This window comes from Nycticebus coucang, chromosome 3, assembly GCF_027406575.1.
Source record: "Nycticebus coucang isolate mNycCou1 chromosome 3, mNycCou1.pri, whole genome shotgun sequence".
Classification (NCBI taxonomy): domain Eukaryota; kingdom Metazoa; phylum Chordata; class Mammalia; order Primates; family Lorisidae; genus Nycticebus; species Nycticebus coucang.
The window spans coordinates 116441354-116461059 of NC_069782.1; the positions used below are offsets into that span (position 1 = coordinate 116441354).

At 39.6% G+C, this 19706-nt stretch overlaps 1 protein-coding gene across 19 annotated transcripts in view; it reads right to left on the reverse strand.

Moving 5' to 3' along the window:
- The window catches only part of SGMS1 (sphingomyelin synthase 1), a 297687-nt gene that overhangs the window by 40130 nt on the left and 237851 nt on the right, over window positions 1-19706 (reverse strand). The window contains exon 9 of one of the 19 annotated variants that reach the window (XM_053582631.1): window positions 5434-5523. The exons of the other annotated variants lie outside the window; for them this stretch is intronic. The gene's annotated coding sequence lies outside the window, so the exon portion shown is untranslated. The remainder of the gene's footprint in view (window positions 1-5433; window positions 5524-19706) is intronic. 19 annotated transcript variants of the gene reach the window in all.

Consider the following 19706-nt stretch of genomic DNA (forward strand, 5'->3'; position numbering starts at 1 on the left):
ATAGAGACTTACTCAGAGACCCTAGAGCCCAGGTACAGAGGGAAAGGTGAGAACTCACATACTCGATACAGAATATACTGTGGTGATTTTGAAAAGGAAAAGGCAAAGTGCTTTCACATCTAGGTCCAGAAGATTGCATGTTAGCCTCGGCTCATAAAACAGCTACCATCATCACCCAGAAAACCTATCTAGAATCCATTACAGTGAGAATTTTAAAAATAACAGAGCCTAAATTATTGGACTTATTTCTCAGAACTGGGAAGAAATAATGGAAGAATAAAAACTGTATTAAATTCTTTATTCTGAAATATCACACAATTCAGAAGAGGTGCAGGAACTCTCATTCAGCTGTGATTTTTAGAAATAAGTGAACTAAAAGCTCATTGAGATCGTGATTGAGCTAAAATCTCATGTACAGCCAAGAGCTGACCCTGGGGCTAGACTGAGAGGCAAGATGCTTTTCCAGTCTCTCTCACTACAAAATATTCAATGGGCTCACAGATTTGAAAATGTATGAAAGAAAGTCTAAAAAATCTTTTTTAAGGATATAAGGTGTCCATAAGGATAAAAGGCAGGAACAACAGTACATATTCATGACAGATCTAAACTTAGTGGGATTTTCTATCTGTCCTCTACTTAGTAAAACATAAATCTGCTATATTAAATTTGGCTCCCATTTTTTAAATAGATTTTAGTCTTTAATATTATAAAATCCATCAGATAATATGCCATGATACTGTATAAACTATTTATAGTTAATTATCAATATCAAAACCAGGCAAATCTCTAAAACAGAAAAATAATTATTCTGGTAGTGAAAAACATTAACTAAGCAAAATCACAAAAGAAATCATTTATAAATATTTGCTTATCCTTACTCAAAAAGAATCTATTGTGTTGCTATCTGACATTATCTAAAAGTAACACAGTGTTGTATTCACAAAAATCTACTGTATGAATTACAAACTGAATACAAGTTTAAGAAATAGGATATCACGAAATGCATCGTACAATTAGACATGGGGCAACTGCTCAGAAAATCCAAGTTCAAACATGCATTCCAACCCTGGTACCTCTATCATGACATAAAGTTTAATTGATACATTTATTCCATTTTTCCCCCCAAAGTACTGTCAGGTACGTAGAAAACAAAGCAATACACAAAACTGTAAGAAATTATTATGCTGAATGTAATTAACTCTTTCCTTAAAGATTCAATAGACTTTTAAAATGAGTGCCATAAAATTAAGAATTAAATTCTTATGATCTTTCTAAGATGTGATGAACCCAGCAAAAACACACAAGCTGCCTGGGTGGGTTCTAGATGTTTCTAAATGCTGATATTACAAATCAAAGTAGGAAGTAGTACATGTATAATTAGTCTTATAAACACAAAGTGAATTAAACTTTCCACTTCACATATCACACTTCAAAGACAAAAGCAAAAGTAACACGGAGTATATACATGATATACTCCAATAGCTTATATCAACTTAACACACAATGACAATTTGGTGGGCAGGCAGCATTTTGCTCAAACTTTATAACCCCAAACTGTGGATTTTTGGTATTTTCTAATTTCTCTGATAAATACTTATATGTGTTTAGAAGAGATAAAGTTTTGTTCAAGAGCTATACAAATGACAAGTTAATACTAGTTTATTATGAAACATACTAACTGCCTTTTTGAGAAAAGCTTCAAGTTCAGATAAAGTCTTTACATCTACTATAACTTTCCATAAAAGTCAATTATAACCTAATTGACCTTTTAGGGCAACGAAGCCCACTGAAATACTCTTGAGAGATATGTGTTTAATTTTTCCCTAACTTAATTTGGAAAGCTCCTGAATGTTTTTCTTCAAACCAATCTAATAAGCTATAGATTATTTTTTATTTAGCATTTGAAGAGTTAAGTTAAATAGGCAAAGTTCATAAAATCGTATATATTTGAAGAACAAAAAAGGTTTAATAGTTTCAGCTGAAGAACCTATGTATTTATTTCAGGCTACAGTTGAAGAAATTTTAGAAGATTACTTTTGATCCCTTAACCTTTAAATTGTCCTTTATTTTAAATTGCTATTACATGCAGTGCTCACAATTCTGCAGTCCAACTCTGAGCAAATAAAATCATCCCTTGCAAAAAAAGTCCCTTCAGCTAGGTGTGTGCTCAACCCGCTTTGCTTAGACAGGAGAGAAGGGCTGGCTGAAGTCTATGTATTTGCCCTTTTGTCCATTTGGGCTCTCAGAAGAGCCTCATTTAATGATATTGTCTGGTTTCTTCCACAATTCGTTTATCTAATAAACTTAGCTTTCACAATATCTGAGATATATTCCTTCTCCACAGCTGCCCTATGTTAATGTACCCAATTGATACCTCTCTTTTTGTGTCCCTCACCTCAGAATGACCCAATTCAATGTCACAGGCTTCGATGTTCCAGAAGGGAAGAGACAATTTCTGGCAGACAAAATAGATAAAACATAATGACACAGCCAGGTCAACCGCACACCACATATCACGGTGCTAGCGTGTTCTCCACCCTAGGAGTAGAAAACGGTTTTATTCCTTTAACAGAGAGTCCTACCACAAGAAAGATCAGCTCATTTTGCCTCCCCTGCCCTGTGCCTCCATTTGAGTCATTTCACAGCAGAATATCTGCAGATATTTAGTGATCAGAAAATTCAAATAATCATTTGGTATGGCAAAAAATTAGAAATAATCTAAAAGTTCTACGGTGGAAAAGTAAATGTTATAAACAGAATACAAAGCTCCTGCTAACAATTGTCCTATATTTGTGTTTCTGTATCTGCAGTGATGTTTATATTTATAGTTTGGTCATGTGAATAAACAGTTACCAAATAGAATGTTATAATTTTTGTAAATCCATATGTGTTACAAATATCCACTGAAAAAAGGGCTACAAGGTGCGCACTCCTTTCATAGGTTTTACCTCTGGGTAACAGAATTGTATGAACGTCTTCATTTTTTTCAGTATTTTCTGATTTCACTGATACACATACATGCACATGTGGCACTTATTAGAAGGGGGAAACGCTGTTTTTAGTTCAATTATATTCTATGTTTTCAAACATGTATATTATGTTGTAAAATTAAAAATAGATGCTTCCTGCATTAGTTTTCTTTAAAAACAGGAAAGCAGCTCACGGATTTCTCTAAATCAGCAGTTCTCACCCTGTGGGTCGTGACCCACGGGAACTGTATTAAAGGGTCGCGACATTAGGAAGGTCGAGAACCACTGCTCTAAATAATTGGAACCTTTGTCCTCTGTGTATAAGTAGGTTATCAAATTCTTCATATTTCCAAAACAAAATGGTCCAGGAATGTGAGCCAAACCTCCAATAGAGATGAGGCCGAAATTCCAATCTCAGGTTATTTCCCATCACTCCAGAGAGAAAATAAGAACAAACCACCAGAATTACAACTGTTCTAGCAGCTAGATTTTCTTCAGTATCCTTCCACTTAGGCTACTGCAAAATAGAAAAGATTATGTGAAAACGCTGCCTGCTGCCATAGGAAAACTTTGCATAACTCTACTGACAACTAAGCACTACTGTATTCCCATGGGAATTCATTCTTTTTTGCAGTTTTTGGATGGGGCCGGGTTTGAACCCGCCACCTCTGGCATAAGGGGCCAGCGTCCTACTCCTTTGAGCCACAATTGCCGCCCTGGGAATTCATTCTTAAAACTCAAATACCTCAAACTCCAAAGATAATCTATTCCTACTCAACTGATGAACTGCCTAAGTCTAAATCAGCAGGGCTATTTTAATATTTGCCTACTTAATCTATGGGACTTGGACCCGGATTCACTGCAGCAGCTCTCAAGAATGTAACACAAAGTCCACGTTTCCAAATTCCATTAGCTCTCACACGAGCTGATGTGCTGATTTCATCTGCCCAGGAAGCCTGGGAAAAGCTATGGCAGGCTTTCATTTCTATCGCACAACACTCCATTCCCTCCAGTCCTTCCATTCTCCCCACTCTTCTTTAAAATGGGAGCCCAAATCCTTTTAATTTACTGCTTATTTAGCTGGAATAAAAATATTACGTGTACCTTGGACTTCCTTATAAAAGTAAATTAGGACTGTAAAAAAAGACAGCTTAGAAAAAGGATGGGCCCACGATTTACTATAATATCTTCTGTCTTTAAGAAACTTCAATGTGGTATAAGGCACATTGGCAGTGCCTACCCAGTCACTCAAGGGACTAGGCTAAGCATGGGAGTGGCAACTGGAGGTTGGGGGTGGTAGCAGAGCCGCAGTCAAGAGGACAGGAAAGCAGTCATCTTGCCCCTCCGTTCCTTGGTCCTTCCTTACCCCTCTCTCTCCTCATACCCCCAGGAGAAAAAGGTATACATTTAAAAAGCTGCCCAAGGAAGTCATTCCACCAGGCCCTCAACTTCAGATGCCTTCAGTGCCCAAGCCATAAAGCCAACCTGGGTCACAGTTGAGGCCGAAATTCCAATCTCAGATATTTCCCATTTCCTTCCCAAATGGCAAGGATTGTGGCAAACAGGATAGGGGAATCCATACCCAAGGAAATCACAGTTCAATTTTCTAAAATGGCAAAACCAACCAAACAAAAAAAAAAAAAGCAAGGTTAATCTGGCCCATGGGATTGCAACACACACGTTCTCTCAGTCCACCATGAATTTCTAGAGATCCTGCCTCGAAGATTCTCTGAAACCTTTTTCCCTTTTCCGGGGTCCCCATTTGCTTCTGCCTTAGTTTCTGCCTCCAGCGTGGCTCAAGCGCAACCCTCTGCCACACTGCTTTCAGACGGTCTTGTCAGCACGTAGTCTGAACCCCTCACCTGGCGCTGACGGCCTCTGATGGCTCCCCACAGCTCTCGGGGCGCTTAGCTCCAAGGCCTTCCACGAGGCAGCCTATTCCTTTACCCTTTCGAGCCTTCCCTTACAAGCTCTGGGCCTGTGTTGTTCCCCCTCAAAGCAGTTACTGCATATACCTCACAAGTTGTTCCTTCTACCCTGCATATTCTTCCTGCCTTACATCACCTTCTGAAAGCCTAGTCTAGCATGCAGTGTAGTCTCTAGAGCCTCAGAGACAGCACATTGACGTTTATTGAATATATGAATAAATGAGAATACAAAGGAAACACTTATGGTTCTAGAACATGGGCCCAGTGATGCGCATCTCATTTGTATGTTAAATGTATAAAAATCTACAAAAAATAGGGCGGCCCCTGTGGCTCAAGGAGTAGGGCGCCGGTCCCATATGCCGGAGGTGGTGGGTTCAAACCTAGCCCCGGCCAAAAAAAAAAAAATCTACAAAAAATATAAAAGCTGAAATTTTAGTAACCAAGTATCAGTTTCAAAATGAAGAAAAGGAACTTGTCACATATCAAAAGAAGAGAAATCTCAAAGCCAGACCGAAAAGACACAAGCTAACACTTACAGTTCACGGGGGCACCAGACTTGGCCTCTCCTTTCTTGGGGCTACGTAGGGTCTTAAGATTCTAGCCAGAGCAGGGACTAGGACTGAGACCTTTAATAAAGCAAAGATCACTGTAAGACCAGAAAAATCAGACCCATGCAATTGGCGCACAACAATAAAGAATCCAAATTTATATTACCTGTGTGGTGTGAGAGTACCCTACTAAGAGATCAGTGGAAATACAAAAGAGAAATAAATGCAAAACAGCTCCTTAGAGACCCCTCAACAAAACAACGGTTCACAGGACTCCCCTGAAAAAAGGAATACTGCTGAGGATAAGAAAATAATTAAAAATTATAAATCACATGAAGAAGTGATCAACCACAAGGGAGATGTGGCAGGTGTGACAGATAGGAAGTTTATTTTCTAAACTATGAATCTGAGAAAATAGGACAGGTTTAAAGAGACTGAAGTGAGCAAACTAAAGAGATTGGAAGGAAGAACTGAAACCTTAATGGAATAATAAGACATAATTTTTAAAAAGAAAAAGGTTACGTTTAAGAAAGTATAGGCGGGCGGCGCCTGTGGCTCAGTCGGTAAGGCGCCGGCCCCATATACCGAGGGTGGCGGGTTCAAACCCGGCCCCCGCCAAACTGCAACCAAAAAATAGCCGGGCGTTGTGGCGGGCGCCTGTAGTCCCAGCTACTCGGGAGGCTGAGGCAAGAGAATCGCTTAAGCCCAGGAGTTGGAGGTTGCTGTGAGCTGTGTGAGGCCACGGCACTCTACTGAAGGCCATAAAGTGAGACTCTGTCTCTACAAAAAAAAAAAAAAAGAAAGAAAGAAAGTATAGGCAAATGTGAGGTTCACTCCTCTGTGACCCTCTGGTACCTCCGGAGGAAAGGGGAAGAGAGCAAAAGGTTAAAACCAGGTCAAAAGAGGAAGAGAAATCAGCAAAAATATGAACTACGTAAATTGAAAGACAATTGAAAAGTTTTTCAAACCTCCAACATTTTAAACGATCCATCTTTGGGGCGGCAAAAATGAGAACAGAAAACAGAATCCAGTCAATTAAAAGGTGAACCAGATTTCAAAAAGATAACTAACTAAACACATACATTCCTTTTGTTTGCCTCCCCAAGCTCCTCTGAAATGGTAATAGAGGGATTAAAAACAAAACAAAACAGGGTAAAGAAAGCAAAAAAGACAAAGAAAACAGAAGAGCAGAAGAGAAAACAGCAACACAATTTAGGAAGATGGGAAGCAGGTGAATTAGTGGTGACAGGACCCACCAGGCCTAAGACAGGAGAGCCCTAGGCCAGCAAAGGGGAAAGAGACAGGAAGCAATCGGAATGATGTAACAGAAGCCTTCTCAGTAGGAGGAATTGGTAGCATCAAGTACCTTGGAAATGGCTGTGAAAGTGTAGCTAGAAACAGAAAGATTGGTGGAAAGACCACTTAAGAAGTTACCTGTAGATTCTCACTTTGCATAGCTGAGCAACTGACCCCTACTCTGAAGACTGGAAGTTTGTTGTCAGGAAAGGAGGAATGGAGAACCCTTTAGACAGCCGACACGGAACTCGGATCAAAGCAGGGGCACCACACTAAAAACAAGAGATTAAGTAAAAACTGCAAACAGATTAAGTAGGATATGCCCTCATCCTTTACCTCATTAGGCACCCAAAGTAACCCCAGGTAAACGATCAGATAATTTTTTTTTCTGGAAGCTTCAAATGTTTTCAGACAAAAACACGTAAGGATACTGATTACCTTGCACTGAAACCCATATAAACAAGTTCCTCTTGTGCAAAGAGCTTCCAAAGGCTTTATTAGCGCCTATTGGAAAGTATGAATGGACAACTGAAAAAAAAAGACTAGACATTTGAAGAAACTTTCTTTTTTGTAGAGACAGAGTCTCACTTTATGGCCCTCAGTAGAGTCCTGTGGCATCACAGCTCACAGCAACCTCCAACTCCTGGGCTTAAGCGATTCTCTTGCCTCAGCCTCCCGAGTAGTGAAGAAACTTTCTAATAAACATAAAAGCCAGAGATAAAAAAAAAAAAAAAAACAAGAAAAATGTGGAAGAAAGGAACAGGCTAAGTAGGGAAATGATAATGTTGAGAAAAACTAATATTCTCAGAGGTAAGGTATCTAAGAACAAGATGGTACCTCCCCCGCCCCCCAAAAAAATAAGGGAGAGAGAATTTTAAGAAGAGACCACCTAGAAATTTATGGCAAATATGAAAAATTCAATAGAAACAAGAGAAAATAAAGTTGAAAAAAATCTCAGACACAGAACAAAAAGAAATATGGAAAACTAAGAGAAAAGAGTAATAAAGTAATCTAGGAAGTTCAATATCTAAATAGTAAGAGCTCAAGAAACTGCATGTTACAGATTTTAAAATCTTTTAAATCTAAAAATTATCCAAAAAATCATTAAAAAAAATCTTATCAGAATGAAAAGGAACATGAATTGCCAGAATGACAGGGTTCATTAAGTGTCCAAAAAACAATGACTGAAAACATAAAATACTTAGTTCCATTATTATTACATATTAATTAATCATTTTAAAGAGAAAAAGAATAAAATGACCGTGAAAAATGATACAGCCTCATCCGGCTTCTCATCCCCCTGGCTGTGTTTCCCTGCATCTCCCCCCTACCAGCCTCCGGGATCCATCCCTGACTTTCTTTACTGGACTTTCTGGCCCTGACAAGAAGAGCCCCAGGGCACATACAGCACAAAGACAGTGCTCTCGACAGCTGAAAGTAAACTTTTGATGGTGCTTTCAATCCTAACCTTATAATAGGCAATAGGCCTTTTCATTAGCATAGAAACAAATGAGAATACCATAAAATTTATACATAGGAACAATTTCCTCCAGATTTTCTAAGGCAGCTCAGATTTTATATATATTTTTCCTTTGTCTCATACACTATGAAAATGTCCTACAAGATTTAGTATTTCAGTTTCTTTCTTTTTTATAGAGCTCTTTTTATATTCTGAATAAAACTCATTTATCATACATCTGGGTTTTTAAAATATATTTTCCCTGTGATGGGCCTTTTCATTTCATTTCTTTCTTAACTTTTAAAAAAATTATGGGTTAACATGAGGGTACATATGATTAGGTTTCATTATTTTTGTTTGTAAGGTAAAGTTCAAAGTCTAGTTGTAGCTGAACCTTCCCCCAGGAAGTGTGCCATATATCCCTGCATCGGACCTGATAGGTAGAAACTAATCAAGTCCCCTCCTCCCTTCTTGAATTTAACTGTGTTACTCTCTCATGTGGGCCTGAAGTTGTTGGTCTATTATTTTCAGATCAGTATTAAGTATATGGGATGCTTGCTTTTCTGTTCTTGAGATAACTTTACTTAGGAGAATGCACTCCAAATCCATCCAGGTCTCCATTTTTTCTATGGGTGAATAGTATTTATTCCATGGTATACATATGCTACAGTTTATTAATCCATTCGTGGGTTGATGGGCATTTTGGTCTTTTTCCACATGTTTGCAATTATGAGTTGAGCTGCTATAAACATTTGAATGCAAATGTCTTTGTGGTAAAAAGATTTTTTTTTTTTTCTGGGAAAATACCTACTAATGGGATTCTGGGGTCAAATGGGAGCTCTAATTTTAGTTCTTTGAGGACTGTCCATACTTCTTTCCCAAAAAGTTGTAGTAATTTGCAATCCCACCAATCCCATCAAGTACCCCCTCTCAGTACCCACACCAGTATCTGCAGCTTTGGGACCTTGCTACATGGGCTATTATCATTGGTGTTAGGTGACATCTCAAAGTGGTTTTGATTTGCATTTCTCTGATGATTAGGGACAATGTTCGTTTTTTCATGTGTTTGTTGGCCACTCTTCTGCATTCTTGGGAAAAGGTTCTGTTTATGTTGCTCGCTCCTCTCTATTGATTTACTTGAGTTCTTTGTATATTCTGGGCACTAGCCCTTAGTCCCATTTGTAACATGTGATCATCTTCTTTCATTCTGTAAGTTGTCTATTTGCTTTGTTGATTGTGTCCTTGGCTGTGCAGAAGCTTTTTAACTTGTTCAGGTCCCATTTATCACCAACAATCAAATCAAAGACACAATACCCTTCTCAATAGCTTTAAAGAAAATGAAAAACCTTGAAATACACTTAATAAAGGAGGTATAGGTTCTCTATAGAAAGAACTATCAACCTCTGAGAAAAGAAACAGCAGAAGATGTTAATAAATGGAAGAACATACCATATTCGTGGCTGGGAAGAATGAATATTGTTAAAATGTTAATACTCCTCAAAATGGTCTACAGATTTAATATAGTTCACATTAAAACACCAGCATATCACACTTTGAACAACTTGAAAAAATCAGTTCTTCAATTTGTATGGAACCAGAAAAAACCCTGAATAGTCAACACAATTCCATGAAATAAAAACAACCCTGGAGGCATCACATTACCAGACTTCAGGTTATACTATGAGTCTACAGTGATCACAACAGCATGATATTGGCATCAAAATAGAGACACAGAGCTATGGAACGGAATATAGAACTTAGGACAAAACCAGCCTCACATCACCATCTAATCTTCGACAAACCAACCAAAAGCATGCACTATTAAATAGGAAAAGAACCCCTATTTAATAAATGGTGCCTGGAAAACTGGATAGCCACATGTAAAAGACTGAAACTGGACCCACATGTCCCACCACTTACAAAAATTAACTCACACTGGACAAAAGTTTTAATCTAAGACATGAAATGATAAAAACTCTAAAGGAAAGTATGGGGAGAAAACTTCTTAATGATTATCAGCCTCAGGAAAGAATTCATGGAGAAGACCCCATCGGCAACTGCAGCAACAATAATACTTCAGTTTCTCAATCACTTCTCTCCCAGAATGCTTCTGCTCCATAGTAGTGAAGAAATTCCTGGTCAGACGTGTGTTGTTTACTCAGAAGCATGGCCACTTCTAACAATCTATGAACTTTGGAAGACTGATTGGGTCACCCGGTCACCATACCCGATGAAGACAATCAAAAGAAACTAATTTAAAGAACACTTTCGGTGTTTTCATTGGAGACTGACTAGTTTGGTAACACACTGAGAGCAGACTGAAGGCAAACAACACAATTTCTTGATCAATATGTTTTTGTAAATCATATTTATACTGAAGTTAAGTTTTTTATAGTTCAATGAGGATTAGAAATTCCCATTAAGTGCGTAGCCAAAGGTTTTCCATTTCACTGAGAGAAGTCTATCAGACTACCCTTATAAAAAGAAATTTGACTCAGTGTGGTAAGAAGAAACCTAATTTAAGAAACATGACCTTGGGACTAACACCAAGTTTCAAACTTAGCAATAATGCACAGGCTAGATAGGAGAAATCAAGTTCCAGTCTATCTTCCAAAATAAATTTCTAGCAAGAGAAGTTCAAAGTATTTTGAAGGGATATATTCTAAATCGAAGGCAATTAAACGCATGTGCCTTGAGCATCCTTGCAGCGAAGGCATTGTTCACGTTCCCAGCATGTTGTACTAGCCCTCGTCCGGCTCTCCCTGCCTCCTGACCGTGGTCTCCTGGAGGTAAAAGAATCATCCAAAGAGTTCAAAGAAAGCAAAGGTATATCTCCTCTACCTTTTACTCCCTCCTTCCCCTAAATGCATGAAGTTTTTTTTTTTTTTTTCTTGAAAGCAATTACACCAGTTCTTAAAAATGAATCTCCATCCATCAATTCGTTCCTTTCTCTCCACTAACCGATGACTAGGACTTCTTGATTCTGCTTAGGGTCTGAACATTTCCCACAGGTCCGGGTCCCATCTTCCCTGAGCTTCTTTATCAACTGATTGCTAGTTACCAGCACTGAAGCTCAGCTGTCTAGGAGCGTAGCCATGCAGCAGCGCAGGCCAGATGGAGCCCGGGATCAGGCTGCCAAGCGATGGTAGCTCTAGCTTTAGGGGAAGGTAGAATACTCCTGGGGTGGGGGGGCATCGAGTCTACCACAGGACATCCTAATCCCTCTACTCTTCTCAAGCTTCCAAAAGACATCCTGGGCCCACATGATCCAACTAGGTAATGGAGCTGCAAGGACTGCTTCCTGAGCCATCAACTGATACGCCCGCCTCTATACCCATGTGATTTTAATCTAGCGCATCTACTAATCCTACAACTTAATGTGTTTCTAGTGATCTTGACAACTAACAGCACAGCCATTTCCAAGTTTTTCATGTAGGTCTGAGTTATTCTGCAATCTCACAAGACCTTGTCTAGAACCTCAAGGACTCACAAAGGTCTAATCCACTAGAGGAACTAATCCCAAAACCATTACTGCAAATACTGATTCTTGCTTTACACAAAATTTTAATAAGCTTTATTCTCTGGCTTCCATAACTATAGCTTAATGTAACAAAATAAGAACTTTGTAATTAATTAGTGATGACCATGGAACTATAAAGAAATTACATAAAATTATATCAACTATAAATTAGTTAATAAAAAGTGTGATAAAACAATTTTAAAAACAGATAAAAGATTTGAACAAACACAACCAAGTCTGTTTTGCATTAGGTCAAATAGGTTCATTACTCTTAAAAAAGCCTTGATTAGGCTCGGTGCCTATGGCTCAAGCGGCTGAGGCGCCAGCCACATACACCTGAGCTGGCGGATTCGAATCCATCCTGGGCCCGCCAAACAGCAATGACGGCTGCAACCCAAAAATAGCCGGGTGTTGTGGCAGGTGCCTGTAGTCCCAGCTACTTGGGAGGCAGGAGAATTGCTTCAGACCAGGAGTTGGAGGTTGCTGTGAGCCGTGACGCCACGGCACTTTACCCAGGGTGACAGCTTGAGGCTCTGTCTCAAAAAAAAAAAAAAAAAAAGCTTTGATCACATATCACTGTGGTATGTTACTCTGAAAGAACCAAATTTCAAAATGAGTTTAGGTGGTGCCTGTAGCTCAGTTGGCAGGGCACTGGCCACATACACCAAGGGTAGCAGGTTTGAACTCGGCCCAGGACACTAAAAAAAAAAAAGAAAAAGAAAAAAACTGAGACAAGAGGATCACTTGAGCCCAAGAGTTGGAGGTTGCTATGAGCCAAGATGACATGGCACTCTACCCAGGGTGACAACTTGAGGCTCTGCCTCAAAAAAAAAAAAAAAGAGTTTAATATAAAAGCATTCTCTCAAGCTCATAAGTATTACAAAGTATCCAACATTAACATGCATAAGACACCAAGTGTATGAACCATAACTTAAAAGTGAAAATGCTCCATTTACAAAATTAAAAGATAAAAGACAACAAAGGACAAAAAAATTTTAAAATTTGCCATAGATTCCAAATATGAAGAGTTCTTAAAAATCTGGTAAGAAAAAGGCTCTTCACAGATTATATGTGGCCAATCGCATGTGTGCGCACGCACACACACACACTCCCACACAAACACCAACAAATGTGGAGGGAAAAAAGCTCAATATCACCACTTTAAAATATAGGAAAAAAAATTAAAACAATGGCAAGATACCATTCTTTAGGTGTTAAGTTGGCAAAGACAAAAAAAGAGCCATATTAAAAAGAACCAGTGTCACCAAAGATCCAGGTTCTGCAAATTCTCTTCAGTACATCATGAATCCATTTGTAGTCACGTGACACCCAGTGGCGGGCACCTTCTGAGAAACACAGGTGGTTCCACCCCGGTTTGGATATCATAGAGTGTACCTGCATAACCCTCAATGGTGCAGCTTACCACATGCTGAGGCTGAACAGTGCAGCCTGCTGGTCCTAGGTACCGTAGAGAACACTAAAGGCAAGTGAAACACAACAGCAAGGATTTGTGTATCTAGCTTAAATATAGAAAATGTACAGCAAATAAATGGTATAAAAAATGGCGCACCTGTACAGGACACTTACCACGAATGGCGCACCTGTACAGGACACTTACCACGAATGGTGCACCTGTACAGGACACTCCTGCAGGACTGGGAGTTGCTCCGGGTGAGTGCGTGTGTGCTGGGTGAATTCGAAGGCCTAGGGCATCACTGTGTACTACTGTGGACTATAAACACTGCCTGCTTAACTACACTAAATTCACAAAAGGGATTCTTCTTTCAAGAATAAATGAGTCTTAGCTTACTGTAACATTTCAGTTCATAAACTTTAATTTTTAAAACGTTTTTACTCTTTTGTGATAACATTTAGCTTAAAACACATACTGTACAGCTGTACAAAACTATTTTTCTTTTTATATCCTTATTCTATATGCGTTTTTCTACTTTAAATAGTTATTTTACATTTTAAATTCATCATTTTTTGTGAAAAATTAAGACACGCACACAGTAGCCTTGGCCTACAAGGGTCAGGGCCATCAGTATCCCTGTCTTCCCCCTCCGCATCTTGTCCTACCTAAAGGTCTTCAGGGACAGTAACACGTATGGAACTGTCATCTCCTATGACAGCAATGCCTGCTTCTGGAGTACCTCTCAAAGGACCCATCTAAGGCTGTTTTACAGCTAACTTTGTTACTAGTAGGAGGGGCCCACTCTAAAATAACAATAATACATACAGCGGAGTAAAGATATAAACCAGCAATATAGTCATTTGTTATCAAGTACTATGCACATAACTGCATGTGTAATTTTATACGTGGCAGGGCAGTAGGTTTGCTCACACCAGTGTCACTACAAACCCCTTAGGACGACTATGTTTCTAGGCAAGAGGTATTTTTCAGCTGCATTATATTCATACGGGACCACCACTGTATATGAGGTCTGTTGTTGAAGAAAACATGTTACACAGCAGAAGGCTGTACTTGACTTTCACTGGAACCACCGTAGTTCAGGCATTGTCCTATTTCATTTTAATTACTTCCACGGCCACCTCAGTACTGCTCCTGTGCAAACCCCATTCCATCCAAACTCCAACTGCCTAAGTCAGCAAAAGGGAACTGACTTCTAAAACTATATGTCTCCCACCTCTGAAATCCTGCAACAACTTTCCACTGTTCTTAAAACAAAATCCATGCTCAGTTATCACATGCCGTACAGGACTCTGGCTGCCCTCGGATGTATCAGTGCGCACTGCAGCTCCATTATTACCCTAGTCTACTTCTCGTTTCTACCTGCCTCAGGGCCTCTGAACATGCTGTTGTCTCTACCTGGAAAACCTCTGCCCTAGGCTTCACAAGACGGGCTTCCACTCCACTTTCAGACCTCTATTCCTACATCTCCTCTTCAAACAAGCCTTCTCTGATAATCCCTTTTGTCTCAGTCCATTTCACACGGTTACAACAGGACTGAAGGCTAGGAAGTCCCATACCAAGGTGCTGGCATCTGGCTTATGACACAGCAAAGAGAGGGAGAGGGTGGGGGTGACTCACTCCTGTAACAATGGCATTAATCTATTCACAAGTGCAAAGTCCTCATGACCTAATCACCCCTTACAGGTGACACCTCTGAATACGGCTACATGCAAGATTAACTTTCTAACACACGAATTTGAGGGACACACTCAAACCATAGCAGTCTTATCTACACTGTCTTACTACAGAACGTCTTTCTGCTCTATTGGAAATGAAAGCTCCATAAGAGAAGGTCCCCTTGGTTTTGTTTTTCATTACTGGATCTCTAGGAGCTGGCGCAGTGTCTATTACATAGTAGGCAATCAATAGAAATATCTGCTCCATGAATGAAAAAAATGAACACTAGAGGAAGAAGGTGGTCAACTGCCTTTGATCCAAACAGCATGTCTTAATTCTAGATTCTTCACAATGTGAAGATTATCCTCTTTAAAACACGCTTTTCCCTATCTATAAAAGAAGAACAAACTCAAACTATTTAGAGATTTCATCAAAAGAAAACTAATGTAAAAAAAAAAAATAAGTGATCTCTATACCTTAATCATACCATTTCTTCTTAAATTTGCTTTAATAGGAAAAAAAAAAAACACAACGAGGCCTACTGGCCTTAATAAAGATGTAATTTCTTAAATATATAAAGAAAACCAGCCATTCAATTGTTATATTCAAGAGAGATTCAAGAGAGATTTCCAATTTTTTATTCTTCGCGATAAGTAAACTCAAAATCGAAAGTCAGTGCTGTTACACGAAAATGAAAAACATCCAAACAAAATTCATTTCATATTTGCACAATGATGAAGAGAAAAATAGTTGAAGCTTTTTTCCTTCAAATTGTCTCCAGAGTCATCTTCCACCTAAAATTAAGCCATCATGCTCTTCAAATGTACCAAAATTTCTACAGACAGATGAATTGTACCTTAATGAGACCTTAAAGGTATTTACCAACAGATTCCAAAAGTATGATAAGTTTTCTACATCCTTTGTGGGTGAGTTGTTCATTAATTTGCATCAGTGATGGAAACACTGGTAGGAATAATAAGAGAACACACAGCTGACCAGCACAGTAACAATACATCCCTGATTATGCCTCACCTAACCCTAAAATAGAACTGCAGGTGTCACTGTTCTAAGTTGTCTTTTTTATGTCCAGATCATGTAATGCTCGATGTTTTCAGAGCTTGGTATGCATTAACACCTTCTTCAACCATCTGACGAAACGTCAGTCTCCACTCCAATGACAGCATTGTGTTATCATACCCTGAGAAGGCGCCAGGGCTCATTAGAAGCATTTCAAAATCTTGTCAAGTGATCTAAAGATATAAACTGTGAGATCAAACAATTTAACTTTCAAATGTCACAGGTTATTTCGGTATAAAAAAGAAACAAGGAACAAGGGACAATATGGATTTAATTTGTAAAAGAACAGAACGTCAGTCACGAAGATCAAAACTGGGAAAATGACTAAGAACAGCAATTATGTTCTACACCTGGAGGAAAAGAACCTCTCAGTGTGGGGGTAAAATTTAGCACCTAAAAGTGCCCCAAAGTGACTCTTCAAATGACATCTGGAAACTGATTTCTTACCCTAACGTAACAGTGGCAGTCTCATGGGTGTCTATTCCAGATTTTGACCATGCTCTATTCCTATGACAGAGAAATTAAACTCCACATGTAATACAAAAATCTCATGACCTAAAGTAAGTTATGTTTTACAGAGCGAAGCTATTATATAGAGATACTGTTTACAAAGGAACTTGATGATTAGCATTCAGAGAACAGATTATCAAAGCACGCTGGCAAAGGCTATAGCCACGTCAGTTTCACTAAAGACACAGCTCAAATTTATCTTGTATTTATAAACCTAATGAGCTTTTCTCTTTGGTATAAAAAGAGCTAGCATTAAGGAGCTAAGGACTGAAAACTATATATATATATATATATATATATATATATGTGTGTGTGTAAAAGCCAACTCACTGAATGAAAATGAAACCAAACATTTATTAAGCATGTACTATGCACAAGCCTGGTCCTGAGTATTCGGTGAGCCGCACGAAGCATACACCATGGTTCCTGCCTAACCAGGTTGAAATATCCAAAGCCAAACACCTGCTTTCTCCTCCAAACTGACGCCTCCTCCATGCCTTCTTCAGCTCCGTAAACCGCAATTCCTCCCTGCCATTTGCTCTGGCAATGACTGGTGACCGTATGTGCGAGTGTTCTTTCCCGCCTCCCCATCCAATCTATCAGAGTCAATCTCGACAGCTTTACCTCCTAAACCAGCCGCCTCTAACTCTGATTCCACCTCTGCCCCTCAAAACCACTTCCGTACTCACAACCCTCTGTGTTAAACCTCCAAGTAAAACTCAAGCTCCTTCTTGCTAGGCCCCCACAAGGTCCCACAGGGTGTGACTCCTGCCGCGCCCCCAATGTCACCCTCTTCCACACTCTCAAACTCACCCGGCCATCACCTCTCCCCACTTGCCCATTCCCACACTGGCCACTTACCGTGCCTCTAACAGTGGCTAGAATAGTACAGTAGGCGCCTTTGTACTTGTGGTCCCTTCTGGAATATTCTTCCCCAAATATCCTCCCTTGCCTCCTTCAAGTCTCTATTCAAATATCCTTTATATCAGCTGAACCATCCCTGACCACGACCTTTCATACCATACATTTTACTTATTTAGTGTCTTTTTTCACCTAGGGCAGGTTAAAAATAAATAAAGAAAGAAAGCTAATCTAGGACTGAGGACTGGGATAACAGAATTTACAGAACTCAGGACAAAGGCAACAAGAAATTCTAGGGCTGTGGTCAAGAGAGTATTAAAAAACCATGACCATCACTTGGGAAGGGGGCCAGAGCACCTAGGCAGAGAGAAGCGAGTAACTCCCCAAAACTGGAAAGGGAATAACTCTTGGTAACTCCCCAGAACTGGAAAGAACAGGTTTGGTGGCTGTCCGGGGGGAGCAGTAGAGATGACTATACCAGAAGGGGTGAGGAGGCACACAGGATGGAGCTTACAGACGTCTGGTTAGAACAATCTAAGAAGTAAAAAGATTTAAGGGTGTGACTTGGCACCTGTCTGCCTTGTCACAGAGCATTGAGCACAAGGATTTGTAAAATGGGTCATGGCTGAGGATACTGAAGGTATCAAAAATGGCACAGAGAGAAAGTGTTTTTAAGAGTCAGGCCCTGGCCGGTGTGGTGGCTCATGCCTGTAATCCCAGCAATTTGGGAGGCTGAGGAAGGAGGATCACTTGAGGTTGGGAGTTTAAGACTAGCCTGGGCAACATAGTGAGACCCTGTCCCTACAAAAATAAATAAAAATAAAAATTAGCCAAGCATGGTAGTGTGTGCCTGTGGTCCTAGTTACTCTGGAGGCTGTGTCATGTGGATCCTTCGAGCCCAGGAATTAGAAGTTACAATGAGCTATGATTGTACCACTGTACTCCAGCCTGGGTGACAAGATTCTGTCTGAAAAAAAAATAAGAAGGAAAGAAAGAAAGAAAAATTGAAAAGAGTCAGGCACTGCCTTATAGCAATCTTGACCCAGGATGGCTCAGCTCAGCAGCTAGAGTGGATTCAAATGAAGAGGAGGGTGGGAGGGCTGCAACTGAACAGTTGGCCAATGCGCCACTTCAAGAAGGAAGACCAACTTCTGCTTAGCTGCAGCAGAGAGGGTGATGCCGCGGGGGAGAAATTAGCAGGGGATAAGCCGTTCTGCAGAGCAGGTCACATTTTCCTGAAGACAGAAGAAAGAAGAGTGGAATTGTATCAGACAGAGAAGGTCACATTCTGGCTTAAGGTCTCACCGAAGTGAGAGGTAGAGAGCAGAAGAGATGCAGAGGGGGATCCCGGTGTGCTCAGATTATCTGATCACATGTGAAGGTGTACCTACCTCAAAACAGCAAGACTTAGCATGACATAAACATCAACTATTTTTGCCCTATTATGTAATAGTTTTTCCTTACCAAATACATTTTTGGGGGCGGGGGGCAGGGGGAGAGGTGAACATCAGTCTTCATTTTTTGGGGAAAAATCCCCAAGAGCTCAATTCCTGGTTTGTATGGTAGCTGTATGTTTAGTAGTTCAGGAAACTGTCAAACTGCTTTCAAAAGTTGTTTGTACCATTTTACATTCCCACCAGCAAAAAAAAAAAAAATTTTTTTTTTTTTTTAAAGAGACAGGTTCTCACTATGCTTCGCAGGCTGACCTACGAATCGTGGGCTCAAGAGATCCTTCTGCCCTAGCCTCCCAAGTAGCTAGGAATGTAAGTTTGTACCACTTCGGCTGTTTTTTGTTTGGTTGGTTTCTTCTTTTTTTAAAGAGCTCACAAATATTTCTGTATTTTATTTTTTATTCAATTCAAAGTCAGAAGTTTGGTCTCATGCTTTTATTTCTCCCATTTAAAAGGTGGATTTACTGGAAAAAAATCCAAGAAAATGCCAAATAAATTTGTTCCAAAAAGTTGAAAGCACTTCCACGTGACCGGTAACAATATACCTCATCCCTGTCTTCTGAGGGGCTATATGTGTGCTGAGTAGGGAAAAAGAGAGGATAAACTAAAATGCACGTAAGGCTATCAAAAGGCTTTGGTTTTGGAGTGACCTACCTGTGGCCAATTCTTAAAGATGTGCCTTCCTCTTGCTAACTTCTTCATAATAGACTCCTCCTTACACTTATGAGCTAGAGTCCCTCACCCTACAGGCTAAGGTAGAAAAGGCAACCAGTTCTCTGAAAAGATTGTTTCAAACTCTGTGGATGAGGATTTTTTAAAACTATTTCCACAGAAATAGTTTCCATGAAAAAAGTTTACTCACATCAATCAGAGTGAACACAGCTAAGACTAGCACAGGGAGCAAAGTATCAGTTGAAGAACTTCTTGCAAAAGTGCCTTGGACTACTGCATATTTGGCTTGCTAACTGTCTTCCTCCATTTACGCTTGCTATCACA